The 17,523-nt window shown below is 35.9% G+C and overlaps 1 pseudogene; it reads left to right on the top strand.

Moving 5' to 3' along the window:
• The first annotated feature begins 10,202 nt into the window (after positions 1-10,202).
• Positions 10,203-13,243, top strand: LOC143531098 (uracil-DNA glycosylase, mitochondrial-like; annotated as a pseudogene).
• The last annotated feature ends 4,280 nt before the right edge of the window (positions 13,244-17,523 follow it).

Raw genomic sequence — 17,523 nt, 5'->3', positions numbered from 1 at the left:
TGCAAAAGCAACATTACGAGTCGATAATAAAGAGATATTAGACCATCTGCTGGATGCATCTATTAAGACCATGAAGTATCTAAATGGTCCACATGGTGGATGAATTGGTCCACATATGTCACCTTGAATTCTTTCAAGAAACATTGGTGTTTCTTTATCTACTTTTAATGGCGAAGGCCTTGTAATTAAATTTCCAAGAGAACAAGATGTACATTGAGACATTTTATCTATTTTGTGGATCTTTTGACCTTTCAGTGGATGCCCATGTGTATTTTCAATTATCCTTTTCATCATTGTGGATCCTGGATGGCCTAATCTGTCATGCCATAAGTTTATGATACCAGAATCGCAACAATTTTCTTTGACTGCCATATGTGTTTGAGGCACATTTATATATGTATAATGCAAACCAGAATAGAGCATTGGCAATTTTTCCAATATTTGATCTTTGCTTATGATATGCAAATATTTTTCATTACTAACAGTCCTTGACTGAGTATCATATCCATTATGATATATGTTTCTGAAACTCAACAAATTTCTTGTTGATTTTGGGGAAAATAAAGCATTTTCTATTTTGAGCTTTGTACCATTTGGTAATGCTAAATTAGCTTTTCCCACTCCTTCTATCAAGTTTGAAGGACCTGATATTGTAGTGATGATCCCTTTTGTTGGTTTTAGTTTATAAAAATATTTTTTAGATCTAAGTATAGTATGTGTGGCTCCACTATCCGCTATACATATATCTTCTTCATTTGTTTGATCTTGTGCTCCGGTGATTTTCATTTTAAATCTTGAAAAATATTAAGAAAAAATAATAAGTGTATAACGAAGACATGTGATATTTTAATAAGAACTTTATTTAATTGAAACACAAGTAGTACATAAAAGAGGAACTACATAATTAAAGATAATGAGAACACACTTAATAATTGCATCTAATTATAGTAGTCAAGCAACTTTGTTTCAAAGTTCCACCTCAAAGTCTTCAACGCTCAGCTCAGCATTGATATTATTAAAGTTATCAACATGGTTTACTTCTTTCTCTTTTCCTTTTAGAGAGGCTTGGTACAGTTCACACAGATGTGGAGTTGTGCGACAAGCCTTTGCCCAGTGGTTTGTACTTCCACATCTAAAATATGAAGTGCCATTGTTTTCGGACCTACCAGCTTCATTCCATTTATTTTGGTGGTTGGAATTGGTATTGTGTGGGACATGATAATTATTGGCTCTCTGGTTACGGCCACGACCACGACCGTAAGAATTATTGTTCCATTTGAATGAAAGCTTACGATCATTAAAATGTCTTTTGTCAAAATGACCACGGCCACGTCCACGGCCTCGTCCTCGACTTTGTTCCCATTTATGACCAGAATTTTTATGAGAACTTTTGTGAGCAACATGTGCTTCTGGTATTGCTAATGAACCCGTGGGACGAGATTGATGATTTTTCATCAATAATTCATTATTTTTCTCTGCTACAAGGAGCAATGCATTTAGATCAGAGTATCTCCTAAAATTCTGCAAACGATAACGTGTTTGCAAGTTTATGTTTGATGCATGAAACGAGTTTTCTCTAACTTTTCTTCCTCTGTTACGGGATACCCACAAAATTCTAGCTTTGAGCAAATTCGGTATAAAGCAGAGGTGTAATCATTTACCCTCTTAAAATCTTGGAACCTAAGACTATTCCATTCATCTCTAGAAGTAGGAAGTAAAACTTCCCTTAGATGACCGAATCTGCTTTTCAAATCTTCCCATATCATATATGGGTTATCATAATTAAAATAATCATGCTGTAGTAATTCATCAATATGTTTATGGATTAAAACATCAGCTCTTGCTTTATCCTGGTCAGAGCAATCATTGTATTCTTGGATTGTTTCTAACACATCCATAGATTTTAAATGTCTTTTGACATTTGCTGTCCAAGACATATAATTTTCTCCAGAAATGTTGAGTGCAGGGAATTCGAGTTTTGCTATATTTGACATTTTGTTGCTAAACATAATAGAGCAAATAATAAGATAAATATTAGAATCCATACATATCAATCAACAATGAGATACAATACATTGGTAGAGCTATGAACATATAAAAGAAAGAGAAAATGCCGAAATCTTCAGATGAGAGATTAAAAATTAGAATGAGAAGTAGTATAAGCATTATAGTGACCAACAACAAAACCGGGTGAATCATTTTGAAAACTTTATCTTGGATAAATTTAATAAGAAGAATGTTTGTTGTAAATGAAATGGGGTTAATAATTGGTTATTTATAGTGAAAATTTATAACCGTTTTACAACGGCTATATTACCGTTTTATAACGGTAACATTACCGTTTGTATGTGTGTGTGTGTGTATATATATAATATTAATTATTTTAAAGTAAGATAATAAACAAGATAATAAATACAGTTTATTTTATAAAATATATAATTATTATGCATAATAATAAGAATAAAATTGTTAGTGTAAATAAATCTAACTTTTAAATGATATATTAGTGTGCATATAAAAATTAGAATGGTTATCAAATTTTAATAACAATGTTTATACACATTATTGTTATTACTTAGTATATGTATATGCATAGATATATTTTCAATGTACATAATTAAAGAAGTGTTTATGATGCTTATGTAGATACCTTTGTGTCTATTACCTTTCTTGATTAGGATATGAGCGGCTCGTGTTGATAACGTGTTATAATATCACCACAATTATAAGAATATTGAATACGATTATGAAAGAAAGATGATAATAGCAAATATGAGAATGTGTTTCGGATAATCTTTACCCTTACATTTACATGCTATATATATATTACAACAACTATACTATTTAGAAGACAAGATTGTATAATTGGTAGACAAGGTCATATAATTGGCCTTTGAAATTTGGTGTCATACAATATTGTCGGCAAGGTTGTCGGTGGTGATTCATAACATTATTATTATTATTATTATTATTATTATAGGTGCACAAATCGGTTTCTTTAAAACCAGAATTATGTAAGAACTGGTTTTGGGTATGGTTAACTAAAGTTATAACCGGGTCGAATAAGAACCGATACTGGTTATAGTCGGGTATTTGACCGGGTTTAGGTATCGGGTAGGGCCTTGATTGTGGATTTGGAAAATAATATATTAGTTTTGGAAGTGAGAAAAAGAATTGTTGTTATTATTGTTATTATTATAATTATTATTATTAACAATTCAAAAAATAGGATATTGGTTTTTAATAGGTTTTTAATCCTTCAAACTTTTACTCGTCGGTTAATAACACTTTCAACATTTGATTAGTTATCCATCACTCTCAATTTTCACCTTATTTTTTCTGTCACTTCCTAACTTAGCGGGCCCTAACTTCGTTAATAAACTTTGCGACGGAATTATGTAAAGATAATTATCAAGATATATGGCAAGACTAAAAGTCTAAAATAAAGTGTTTGTGCTTCTGTGAGGATACTGACTTCTTTTTAGTGAATGTAGGCTTTCATTAATGGGTAACGTTAGCATGTTTCTGTTTGTAGTAGTAATGTTAGTAGATGAGTTGTCAACGTCGATTCAAGATACGGTTTGTGATGCATGATGTTCAAAAATGGTATTGTGCTAGTTGTCAAGATAAAACAAGATTTTAACATGAAGCCAGATGAGTGGTGAGCAGCTTTAGAGAGGAAATGTTTGAGGATTAGTCGCTCTAAGACAGAGTATCTCAACTATGACTTTGGTGGGGTAAACGAGGAGAAGGTCCATATTAGCATTGAAGATAAGGTGATTTCAATGTCAACGAAGTTCAAATATTTAGATAGTGATCGTTTGTCCAGAGCGATGGGGACATAGATGATGATGTAGCCTACCGCGTCCATGTAGGATGGTGTAGATGGAGAGTAGCTACATGAGTTTTGTGCGACAGAGGTTCCCAACTAAACTAAAGGGAAAATTTTATAGGGTCGTCGTTAGACGATTCTATATGGAACAAATTACTGGGCATCAAGAATACACATGTGCGTAAGCAGGATGTGACAGAGATAAGAATGCTAAAGTGGATGTGTGGGCACACTAGGTTTGACTAAATAAGAAACGACACTTTTCGGGAGAGATTAGGGGTGACCGACATATCCGATAAAATAATGGAATGGAGATTGAGATGGTCTGGACATGTGAAAAGAAGACAGCTGACGACTCATGTTAGATCTGTAGAAATCACTACTATAAAGGGGTAGAGGCATTCCAAAATTGAGAGGATTAAGCATGAAACGATAAACCTACACCTCTCAGAGATATGGTTGATAATACGACTTTTTAAAGAAATATAATTAAGGTATGGTCATAATTTTTTTTTCAAACGGTGACTTTCACATTTAAGTTATCTCACTGCGTAAACACATCGCGCCCCGCCACCCCACTCATGCCAACTATGTTGACACAATCGGGATCCACGCTGGCATCCGAGTTTGGCTTGGCGTTCCCGGTAAAACCCAGTTGGCTCACCCCGCCCGAAGGCACGCCAGGTTTTAATGCTCTGGTAAAATCCGGTCGGAATCATGATTCGAACCCGGGACATCCTGGTCATCCATCATGTTCCTGGCCATTGGGACTATAAGAGGTATAACCTTGGAATTTTATTAATGTAATTTACAATAGTTACAAGAGCTATATATAATAGTACAGGAAGCATAATTATAGAAAGTGTATCAATATAATAACTCATACAATCAACATAAAATAAAGTGAGATATGGGAAATCATCCCATATCGTTGACAACCCCCCCCCCCCTCAAGCGAACAGGCGGAGGAGATACGTGAAGCTTGTCCCAAAAATCATCAAAGAGAGGTCTCAACAATGGTTTAGTAAAAATGTCCGCCACCTGAAGCTTGGTAGGAACAAAGCGCGTGTGAAGCATCCCTGATAAAACAAGCTCGCGAACATAGTGATAGTCAATGTCAATATGTTTGGCACGCTTATGGGAAACCGGATTTTGACTAAGAAAAATTGCACTCAGATTGTCACATAAGATAGTCGGACGACTGGTCGGTAAAGCATTTAAATCACATAGAAGATGAGTAACCCAAATGAGCTCAACAACAGTGTTGGCCATGGCCCGATATTCTGACTCACAACTGGAACGAGAAACTGTGGGTTGTTTCTTAGCACTCCATGATACAAGATTTCCACCAAGAAAAATGGAGTAGCCATATGTAGAGCGACGAGTTTCGATGCAATGAGCCCAGACGGCATCCGAGTAGCCCAGTAACGAACCCGTAGGAGCATTAGAAAAACTTAATCCATAAGTCATAGTCCCTTTGACATAACGAAGAATTCGCTTAACAAGCTGAAAATGATCAACCGTGGGAGCATGTAGAAATTGACTTGCTTGATTTACAGCATAAGATAGATAGGGACGAGTGATCGTGAGATATTGTAATGCTCCGACTAAAGAACGATAATGGGTTGGATCATGAAACGGAGTGCCAGCGGAAAGAAAAACATATTGTGTACTCAATGGTGTTGCAATTGGTTTGGAGTGGAGTAAACCGGCACGCGTAAGTATATCATGAGCATATTTGGATTGACTTAAGAACAAGCCTGTAGGAGTATGAGAGGCTTCAAGCCCTAAAAAATAACTCAATGTTCCCATGTCTTTGATAGCAAATTCAGCATGCATGCGTTTTATGAAGCCTTTAATAGAGAGTTCATCATTTCCCATGAGAATAATGTCGTCAACGTAAACAAGCAAATATAAGAGACATGAGCCCCTGGAAAATACAAAAAGAGAGGGATCTGATTGACTTCAAGCAAAACCTTGAGCAAGGAGAAAAGTACTTAAGCGTTGAAACCAGGCGCATGGCGCTTGTTTTAGACCATATAATGCTTTTTTAAGACGACATACATTATCTGGAAATTGCAAACTTTTAAAGCCAGGGGCTGCTCCATGTAAACCATCTCACTTAGAAAACCATTTAGAACCGCGTTTAATATCGACAATGGTGATATTAACTCGATGTTTTGGTTTAAAAATACCTGCCTTGGCACGGGTGACCATGGGGTGGAGGGAGGTGGACGAGGTAGTGTTTGATGGTGGTGGTGTTGTTTGATGGTATTGGGTTGTAGGGTTTGGGGATTGTGGATGGCGGGTCGGGGATTAAGGTGATGTAGGAATATTTGGTTGGGCAGCTTGGTTTGGGAAAATTGAGTTTGCAGGTAGGTGAGGCTGGGTCGTGGTTAGTGTAGGTGAGTGAGAATGTGTCATGGGTAGTGGTGTAGAGTGTGGGTCTATGCAAACAGGACATGGGCTGAGTGGTTTTGGGTTTGGGGTTGATAATGAGGCAAGGGGTGTTATTGGTTGAGTAACAGTAGAGTTGTCTTCATTGTAGGTAGTAAGGAGAAGTTTAGTGAGATCAGTGGGAAGAGATGAGGAGAGAAAAGGATAACATGTCTCACCAAAAGTTGCATGTCAAGTAATATAGATGCGAGAAGTAGTAGGATCCAAGCACCGATATCCTTTATAACTGGAATGGCAACCAATAAACACACAGGGAATGCTTCTAGGAGCAAGTTTATGGGCTGAATAATCCCGTAGAAAAGGATAAACACGACAACCAAAAACCCGCATATTCGCATAGTTCGGTTTTGAGTTATAAAGTAGCTCAAAAGGTGATTTATGTTGTAAAACTTGTGACGGTAAACGATTTATAAGATAGGTTACTGTTGAAAACACATCAACCCAATATGAAGCTGGAATATGGGCATCAAATAATATTGCAAGTCCGGTTTCGGTGACATGCCGATGTTTGCGTTCGGCCCTACCATTTTGTTGAGGCGTATAGGGACAAGAAATCTGATGATGAGTACCATTTTCATTGAATAATGATTGAACATGATGATTCATGAACTCTGCCACCGTCACTTTGAAATATTTTTAGTTTGGTGGATAATTGATTTGGACAAAGGCAACAAAGGTTTTTAGGACTTGTGGAAATTCACTTTTAAATTTTAGTGGATAAAACCAACTAAATCGTGAGTGATCGTCGATGAAAATGCACAAATAACGATAACCATCCACTGAGGATAATGGTGCCGGTCCCCATAAGTCACAATGTACCAAATCTAAAACATGTAAAGCTCGTTTCCCATTAATATCGAAAGACAAACGATGTTGTTTAGAAACTTGACAAGAAGAGCAAACACCCGGATTAGGTAATATCGAAGTTACAGACAAACAACCATTTTTATTTAAGAAAGAAATAACATCATAAGTTGTATGGCCTAAACAATTGTGCCATAACTCAAAAGATGATTGGAGCTTAGGTGTGGTGGCTACATGCGCTTGAAAATAAGGACTTAGGATATAAAGGCCATCCTCACGTCTACCACTGCCCAAGATTTTCCCGGTTAGACGATCCCGGAGCTGAAAAAAATGACGAGAAAATAAAACATCAATAGGATAGTCATCAGTTAGTTTGTAAACCGAGAGTAGGTTTTTAGACAAATGAGGAATGACAAGAATATCTTTTAAAGGAATGTTTGAAATAGTTTTATTTCCAATATGAGAGACCGAGAGGGTATTACCATTACCAAATGCAACCTTGCTTTGACCTGTGTAGGGTTGAGCATGATCTAGATGGTGAGTGGAAGGAGCCATGTGAGCGGTAGCCCCCGAATCAACGCACCAATCCGGCAATTGATCATTAACATTGCACATGGAGTGGAAAGCTTGTGCAAGATTTGCATTGGTATGAGGAACAGTGTGTTGTTGAAGAGTGTTTAGGTGAGGACATGATGAGGCATAGTGACCATTAGTTCGACATAACTGACAATAAGGAGAGCGTGCAAGATTTGCATTAGTATAGTGAGCAGCTTGTTGTTGAAAATTTTCTAGTTGGGGACACGAGGAGGCATAGTGACCCTCGGTTCGGCAAAGCTGGCAGTGAGGAGGGCGCCTACCGCGATCTCCCGAGAAAGTACGCCGGCCCCGTCCTCGACTACAAGATGGGGAACTGTTGCTGCGAGAAGAATGCTACTGAGCATTAAAGGCAACATTAGGCGTGGAAGTACCATGTAACGAAACGACAAAAAGCTCATGGCTCTAGGCTCGGGAAAGCAGATCCCGAAATGGAGGTAGAAGATAAACAGCCCGTTGGGTAGTAGAGAATCCTTCAAAGGCAGGCCCGAGGCCACAAAGAAACCAATGAGACTTGTCAGACTCGGTAGCCGGTTCAGCAATGGCTGCAAGTTGGTCACAACAAAATTAATTTCTTCCCATAATCCGAAACGGAGGGGGTACGTTTTTTTAATTGACGCAAAGCATCCCGAAGATTTTGAGCACGTTCAATTGAATGAAAACTGTAGGGACGCTCAAGAGTTGTCCAGAGATCACGGGCAGTGGTGACCCCGATTACCTCTGCCATGGCTTCCTCGGTTAAAGAAGATTAAAGAAGAAGTAAGATGCGTGGATCTTCTTCAATCCAAGTGGCATAAGCAGGGTTTGGGCATATTTTGCCATCAGTGGTGATATCCGGCGAGGGTGAGAGAGATGTGCCATCAATATGACCGACAGGTTTTTGGTGAGAAAGAAAGGGGATAAACTTGGTTTTTCCATTGCAAATAATTGGTGGAGGAGAGCTTAATAGTAATCATATGAAGGAGGGTGGTTATGGATAGAGTTGTTTCAGGGGCTGAAGATGCCGTAGGAGATGGTAGAAGAGGGGTAGAAAGAGCGGCGGTGGAGAGAAAAAATAGGGTTAGGACCGTATTATTTGGCTGATACCATAATATTGATACACTTTCTGTAATTATGTTTCCTGTACTATTATATATAGCTCTGATACCATATAAGAGGTATAACCTTGGAATTTTATTAATGTATTTTACAATAGTTACAAGAGCTATATATAATAGTACAGGAAGCATAATTGCAGAAAGTGTATCAATATAATAACTCATACAATCAACATAAAATAAAGTGAGATATGGGAAATCATCCCATATCGTTGACAGGGGCAAGCCCCGCTGGTTATGAACCAGGTCATAACTTTAGCTACTTAGTATTCCTTACTTTTATTATTATTATTATTTATTTAATTATATTTAAATAAATTCCTTTTTTTTAGCAGTCCTAAATACTACAATATCCTAATATATCATTTTATGTTTATATGTTTTACTATTACGATGTTTTTTTTATGTAATTAGAGTTTCGTTGAAAGCAACCTTCTTATCCTTATGTATAAAGATAAGGTTTGCTTATATGGAACTCTGCTAATAGCTATGGCTATTTGTGGGATTTATTGAGTGGTGGTGTTGTTTTGTGACAGAATTAGTGGTATACTTTCTATACTTAAAATAGAGTTTTAAAAATCCATTATACTCGTGTCACACCTCAACCTAGGACCGCCGTGAGACAGAGACAGATGACTGGCTGGAGACGGAGACGGAGACGGACAGGTGCTGCCGTGATTGTGTGAGGGAAAGAGTCGCCGCGATTGTGTGAGAGAAAGCGACGAAGACGGATGTGTGTGATCTAGGGTTTGTGTGACCAAAGACAACGAGGGTTACGACTGGCGACGGCGAAGGTTAGTGTGAGAGAAAGATGGTCGTTGCTTCCTATTTGGGCTGTGTGTTATGACTTTTGTGTGTAGGTAGGGTTTGTATTATTATGTATAATGATATAAAATAAAATTAAAAAATATTAAAATTAAAATACCGGATAATTCGGATATCCGAAAAATCTGAAAACTGCTATCCGAATCCAAATTTTCGGATATCCGGGATTCGGATAATTCGGATACGGATAGTCGGATAATTCGGATACGGATTCAGATAGTTTTGAGCACCTCTAGGTATACCCTTATATTTTAGGTGTACCATTCAGTTTATTAAAAATACTCAGATATACCATTTAGTTTATTGATTATATATTTTATTGACTTATATCATGTCATATACTTTTTTTTAATATTCGATACCAGACTTTTATGTTCAATTACATTTTTTTTTAAATATTCGGTAACAAACTTTTATGTCCAATTACATTATTCTGGTTACGATTAACCGACTCATAACGGAAATGTATTCCTATCATAATAATATTATTTAGGTCTTAATTTAAGACCAAAACCAAGATACCCAAATCCATGACCTCCCTTGCTAGAAGATTTCTCGCCATAATATCATTTCCAAGTTCCGGCAGTCACCGAATGGCTTCATCTAAACCCATAACCGACTTCTTCCCGCCATCAAAACGCTCTAAACTATCCGCCGTGCCGGAATCGATTGACGGTGACGGAACCACCACCACGTCGAGTCTCACTGCGGAACAGAAACGTAGGGTTCAGTTTAATCAGTCGTTAGCCAAAGCTAAACGTAATATTAAAATATGTGCTGAAAGAGTCTCCAATTCGACTTCGGATCAATTTAATTGAGCTTAGGGTTTCTTATTTTTAGCTGATTTATAATTTGGGGGGTTTTGGTATGGGTGTGCACGGTTCGGTTTGGAACAGTTTTAGCCGGCTAAAACTGCACCAAAAATCAAAACTTTGGTGGTATTTGAATTTTTTAAAAGCCCTCTGTTTTGGCTTTTTTCGGGTTTTTTTTTTGTCATTTGAGCTTGAAAATTTTGTGCCGGAAATAAAATTTGGTCTAAAATAATGAACTTGAGCTTAAATCATTTTGTTAAATAATAACTAATTGGTTATTATTATTATTATTATTATTATTAAGAACCGTAGAAAATATTAATATATAGGGGAAGGAGGGTAGTAGAGGACGACCTAAGTTGACTTGGGACGAAAGGATTAGGCATGATTTGATAGACTTAAACCTCTCCGAGGACATGGTTGAGGATATGAATTCTTGGAGAAGTATAATTAAAGTTAAGGATTTTTAGGGATAAATGATTACCCTAGGGCTTCTTTTTTCCTTTTTTTTGTCACACACCATAATGATATTTTCTTTACATATATTATTATTATTATTAGTGTTTATATTACTGTCGAACTTTGAATTCTTTGTATTGCTTCATACATATGTACTTTAGAGCTGAGGGTCTCTCTGGAAGCCACATCTTTATCCCTTTGGATAGAGGTACGGTGTGCCTACATCTCACCCCTACCCCCCCAGACCCTACTTATAGCTTTGCTGTTGGTGGGACTACACTGGGTATGATTGATTGATTGATTGATTTTGGGCTAAAATATTTGAGTTACTTATATATTAAGTTTTTATAAGTTACTTAAAATATAAAATGAAAATCTTAAAATTTGGGTTTTTGGTTTTTATTTCATGAAAAAACAAAACAACACTGTAAGTTTGATTTTTACAAAAACATAAATCCAAACCGTCGTTTCTTTTTTATTTTTTTGGTTTGGTTTTATTGATGTTTTTGGGTTTGGATCGCCGCTAATTAGCTTAAATTAGATTATTATTTATCTAACCTTTTAATATTATTTTATATAATAATAATTATTATTATTAAATATAAAGGTGATGATAAAAATAACTAAATAATAAACATTATGTTACATAAAAAAATTTATTATCATCATCGTCGTACTCATTAAATCCCACCATTAGCAAAGCTATGGTAGGGTTTGAGGAGGGTAAGATGTAGACAGTCTTACCTCTACCCCTTAGGAATAGAGAGGCTGTTTTTGGTGAGACCCTCGGCTCGATAGTAGTTTTGCATCAAGCCTTGGGCATAAGGCACATAACACTCAACCATCCGGACACCGGCTGATTGGCGCATGATGCCTGATTAACCTTCCGCCACTTTTAACGTTATTTTCACGAAAATAGTAAAATAATGTCAAAGTTAGTGCAATTTCACTTTTGCCCACCCGAGGGCCCAAACATAAATACATAATATGCGCGCACCACAACCAAGGCGTACGTAATATATATTTATTATATGCGTACATAAAAAATTTATAATTAAAAAATATAAAAACTAATTATAGATATATATTTATTAAGGGGAAGGTTAACGTACAATGAAATTAACGTGCTAAACGTGAGAATCAAGTAGAGTAATTATATATACAAGTAGAGTAATTATGTAATTACATCATAGAGTAATTATCAGAGAGTAATTACATAATTACTCTACTTCTATATATAATTACTCTACTTGATTCTCACGTTTAGCACGCTAATTTCATTTGCATTTGATCCAAACCCTATTTATTAATTGTTAAATAATAAATGAGCCGAGCTCGAGCTTAAAAAACTACTCACGAGCCAAGCTCGAGCTTTAGAAATAAAGCTCATGCTCAAGCTCTCTATAAGTTAAACGAGTCAAGCTCATGCTCTGCTCTGCTCTGCTCTGCTCTGCTTGTTTACACCCCTGCTCAGTATTTGCACCTTAAGAAGACAATAATCACAAAATCACTCTCAAAACACAATGAAGAAGAGTCAAACAAGATAATATTTCTTCATTGTTTAGGTAAGGGGTTAAAACTAGAAGAACTGTTGGTGGAAGAAACATGGTTGGAAGCCATTCCTTGTGAATTTGAGAAACCCTCCACAGCATTTGATCTTTAATGCTTTAAACTCTACTCCATTTGACCAAGTCAAAGCTGTAATCATTGGTCAGGTGTTTACTTGATTCCTAAATTTATATATTTGAACATGAATGATCATCGCGTATGAATACTAACACTGTCCATATCATGGACCGGGTCAAGCTATGGGCCTTTCTTTCTCTGTTCCACAAGGAATAAAAATACCTTCAAGTTTGTTAAACATTTATTTATAAACAACTTCAACAGGATTTGGGATGTTCAATTCCGTCTCACGGGAATTTGGAACGATGAAGTTTGAAATCCAAAAACCATGTATTATCTGACAATACTGCTATTATATGCAGGGTGTTTTGTTGCTCAATGCTGTTCTTACTGGTAAGATACTGTAGTCAGCAAATCAATTGAATATAAGTTTATTTAACCCGAATTGATATGGTTTTTATATAAATGGCTGATATTGTTTTCAGTTAGGCAGCATCTAGCAAATTCTCACGCAAAGAAAGGGTGGGAACAGTTCACTGATTCGGTAATAGAGACGATTTCTAAAAAGAAAACGGGGGTTGTTTTTCTTCTTTGGGGAAACATTTTACAGGTTAATTGATGAAAAGAAGCACCATATTCTCAAGGCTGCACATCCCTCTGGTTTATCTGCTCATAGGGGATTCTTCGGCTGCAGTTTTTGTTTTCTGCAGTCTGTTCTATTTCATAAAACCATTTAATGCAACATACTTACCGTATGTTTTTACCATTTAACGCAATAAGTTGTGTACTTTAGCGAATGGTGAGTATGTTACAACTTATATCATGACCATTATATCCTTCTCTTTTGTTTTACACTCCAAACTTTCTTTTCATATTGCAAGCCTTAAGAGAAAGGTATAAATGTCAAAATTTTGTAAAAGATAAATGTTTTTGTTTGGTAAATAGGATATTTTGTACCAAACTTTTTAGACGAATATATGAAATTATGACTAAACAGTTTGTGGTCCTTGAGCCGTGTTAATTCCTTTTTTTTGGAACAAGTTATTGATTTCGGTTAGATGATGCAGTAAGCCTATTCGTATAATGTTATTGCTGATAAAGAAAATGGCAATAAGAGGTTGAAATATTGATTTGCAGGCATTTTTCTCAAACCAATCGGATCTTGGAGGATGCAAAGGCGACTCCTATTGACTGGCAAATTTAATCCGAACCTAAATCATTGTAATGCTGATGCTTTGTATGACTAAATTATCGTGTTCTAACACATGACGGCGGTTAAGAAAAAATTCTATGATTTTGGTCTCATTATTCAAAATATGCTTTTTTGGTGTAGTTAAGTTTAAATATGCTCATCTTTTCATATATAATTTTTAAAATATTTCTAAGTTTTTTTATTAGAAGTCATATATGTACAATTAACATTGTATGGGTAGCAGGGTCAGCAGCATGTTATTTATGGGTACATGCATACCAACACCACAGACAGTATGGTCCATGCCTCACTCTTGTGCACTTCACCTTGTTGGAAAGAAAGGATGACAATGTCGGTATGAGACGGGTATTTTGTAATTCGAGACGCATGATTAGAAAAGCGTGCATACATGTTTTGGGTCTTATGCGGCTACATTTACTCGTGGGAATGCTTATTGCTGGAATCAACACGTGTTTATCCCCTTCGCCTTTGACACTGTTGGTTTCTTAGCTCCGGATGCCGTGGACCTTTTGAATATGGTTCAGAAAGTTGTGTGTAGTAACGTATCAGCCCATAAGAATCGAAACTTTGTTTTTAGTCGGATTGGGTTTGCTATCCAAAAGGGGGTTGCGGCACAGCTTGTTGTCCGCTTACCTGCCACTTCATTGTAAATCGTTTGGATGTTTCTATGAAGTATAATTTACACGTGAAAAAAAAAATCGAGTTGAAATATCAAATACTTACCGATGTATTTTTTAAAATTCAATAATTCTAATAAATTTTAAGTTCCTAACAATTTAAACATACAATTTATTATATTTTTTTAAAGATTATGTAATGTGTTAATATATTTGGTTTCGATACGGGTAAACAAACGGGTATATCTAATACTATTCCCATCCGTATCAACAAAAAAGTATGAAAGTAATCTCATGCCAGGTTCATACACATCAGGTTCATGTTATTTTGATTTTAATCAAGCCTAATTGTGTTATAAAGTAACATGTTTTTTGAGGATACAAATTGATTTTAATAAAACCATATTTAGGAAAATCTTATTTAAAATGAGGATGAAAAGTAACTTCGTGGTCGGTCATTCTCGTTCTAAAATCTAAATTGCCGTAAACAAACTTCAGTTTTTTTTATGAAGAGAATTTAGTTAGTTTTTTTTTAGTTTGCAATATCTAATATTCATATAAATGTTTATTTGGAGTATTAAAAACTACTCTATACCGAATACAACTCATTTCTTTCAATGTTTATATTAGACTTAATGACTTTGTCACGAGTTTGAAGTCAAAAGTTATAACGTTGAATTTTTAATTATGTAGTTTTCTTCTTTCTAATACGATAAATTATAATAATAAAGTAGTAATATCTATTAATTAAAAGAGTTAATCGTTAGTTACAAATAAGTTTAATAGAGTTACATTGGTTAAGTTTTTTTATTTTACAAATAAGATGTTTAAAGGTTTTACCTTTGTCATTAAAATGATGCGTGAATGATGGGATGGATCTGTAACTATATTTTTTTTTTCCGGTAGATGAGCCGTGCCCGGTTTGCCGTAAGGTTTGTTTGGATTCTTTTGGCGAGCATGCGGTTCACTGCAAAGAGTTGCCTGGGTTTAAGTACAGGCATGATTTGGTGAGGGATGTTCTATGCGACGTTCTTAAACGAGCCGGAATTTCGGCTAAAAAGGAAGCCCCCGTAAACTTTCTTACGGATCCTCAAGAAGGAAGATCTACATTACGACTGGCTGATATACTTGTTTTTGGGTGGGTAGGGGGAAAACACGCTTGTGTCGACCTCACAGGAGTGTCTCCTCTTGTTGGGATTAGGGACACTGGATTTGTAGCAGGTCAGGCAGCATTGAAGGCGGCATCGGGCAAGGTTGCTAAACACGAGAGAGCTTGTTTGAAGAATCAACACGTGTTTATCCCCTTCGTCTTTGACACTTTTGGTTTCTTAGCTCCGGATGCCGTGGACCTTTTGAATAGGGTTCAGAAAGTTGTGTATAGTAACGTATCAGCCCATAAGAATCAAAACTTTGTTTTTAGTCGGATTGGGTTTGCTATCCAAAAGGGGGTTGCGGCGCAACTTGTTGCCCGCTTACCTGCCACTTCATTGTAAATCGTTTGGATGTTTCTATGAAATATTTATAACTATGAATTCAAAAAAAAAAATTAAACTTTTTAATAATGTGTTTAAATTATCACCCTTATAATTTATGCTTCTTTTAGTCTCAAATAATGGCTACAGTTAGACCAACTCAATGTTTTTATAATAATTTACACGTGTTTGTACAAATAGATTATTTAACTTGTAATTTATATAAATTGGATTTAACTCGATGATATAGTATTTACTTTACTAGTGAGAGATAGGAGGTTCAAAGCTCACTATCATCAATTTATACAGGATATATAAGGGATGACCATGGCTTGCTAGGGTTTGAGTCCTGATATCACCCGGTTTATCGGTTCCTCGCTGTCATGCCGTTTGGCGGGCGTGGAGGTCGGGTTTTATCCGGGGAATCCCTCAATAGGTGGACCGCTAGGGGCTCCGTCCGTCCGGACTCGTGGCCGGCTCGGGCTACATTTTTGGGACCGCTTACAAAGTGCTCGGCGTTACTTAGTTGGTCATTCTAAAAAAAAACTTGTAATTTAATTTTTGCTTTCACAATTGTAAATTGACTCGTCGGTCCTCACCAATGTTCTAATATCTATGTTTGAGGGTGATACCATCTTAATAATTAAGTAAGTCTTAATAAATTAAATATATCAAAAACATAAAAAATTATCCATTAAAAGTTTCATATAATTAATACGCATACAGTGAAGGATTTGAGCTAATGGAGATTTGAGATTTGAGTTAGTGGTAGAAGGTTTGGATCTTTTAGTAGAAATCCAAGTTTGATTTTCGTTTATGTCATTTTGTGTGGATTATGACAATGAATGATTTAAGCTAGACGTTGTGCAAACGTTGTTAGTTTGAATCCCGAGCCCACTCGGATTTTCGTCCCACCATGTGATACACTAGAGAGTTTTGCTTTTGTGGTGACACAACAATTGTTAAATGGCAGATGGCGGTATGGTTTCCCGGGAGAACGTCAAATCCAAACTCTGAAGTCAGCGTAAACCTAGCTAAGACAACATAGTCAGGACGGAATGGGGCAACAGGGCTCTCCAAATTTATAGAGCGCGGTAGACTAACACACAATAAAGTTATGGTAAAAAGAAGTTTAATATAATTATCTCCATATGTTTTAAAATTTTCAGAACACGTAATATTAGTAATTGTTTTTTTAAGGAAATTACATTTGTAAATACAAAAATATGGTTTCACTTCTAATTTTTTTTTTAGAATGTGGGGAATTTCTTTAGTATAATGTAGGAAAACAGATGTTTAAAAACATCAGATTGGATCCCAAGACTTAAATAATCTCCAACTTTTAATTAAATACGAATGCATGTGTCCTTAAAATACCATTAGCCATATTATTTTATTTAGTAAGTTATTTTTTCAAAAAAGGAAATAATAAAAACTGAATAGAAACCAAGGTATATGTTGCTTTGGTCATTTTAGAAACCTTTTTGAGCAAAAGGAATATGAGCTGAAAAATCTGTTTTCACGACTTCAATGGCACAAAGATGTAGATGTGGTTTATCTAGTCATGGATGATTTTATGACGAATGATTGCACAACTTGTTCAAGATGCAACAAATATGGGTGAGAGAGTGAGAAATCATTATATTCTTAGCAAGTCCCAGTTGCAATTCATGAGACGAACTAATTGATCTACGAGACGTAATAGAATGATTTGA

Source organism: Bidens hawaiensis, unplaced genomic scaffold (assembly GCF_021521415.1).
Source record: "Bidens hawaiensis isolate Kalapana, Puna unplaced genomic scaffold, B.hawaiensis_p1.1 tig00009085_1, whole genome shotgun sequence".
Classification (NCBI taxonomy): Eukaryota; Viridiplantae; Streptophyta; class Magnoliopsida; order Asterales; family Asteraceae; genus Bidens; species Bidens hawaiensis.
The sequence above is the reverse complement of the archived record's forward strand: the minus strand, read 5'-3'. Positions and strand labels throughout refer to the sequence as shown.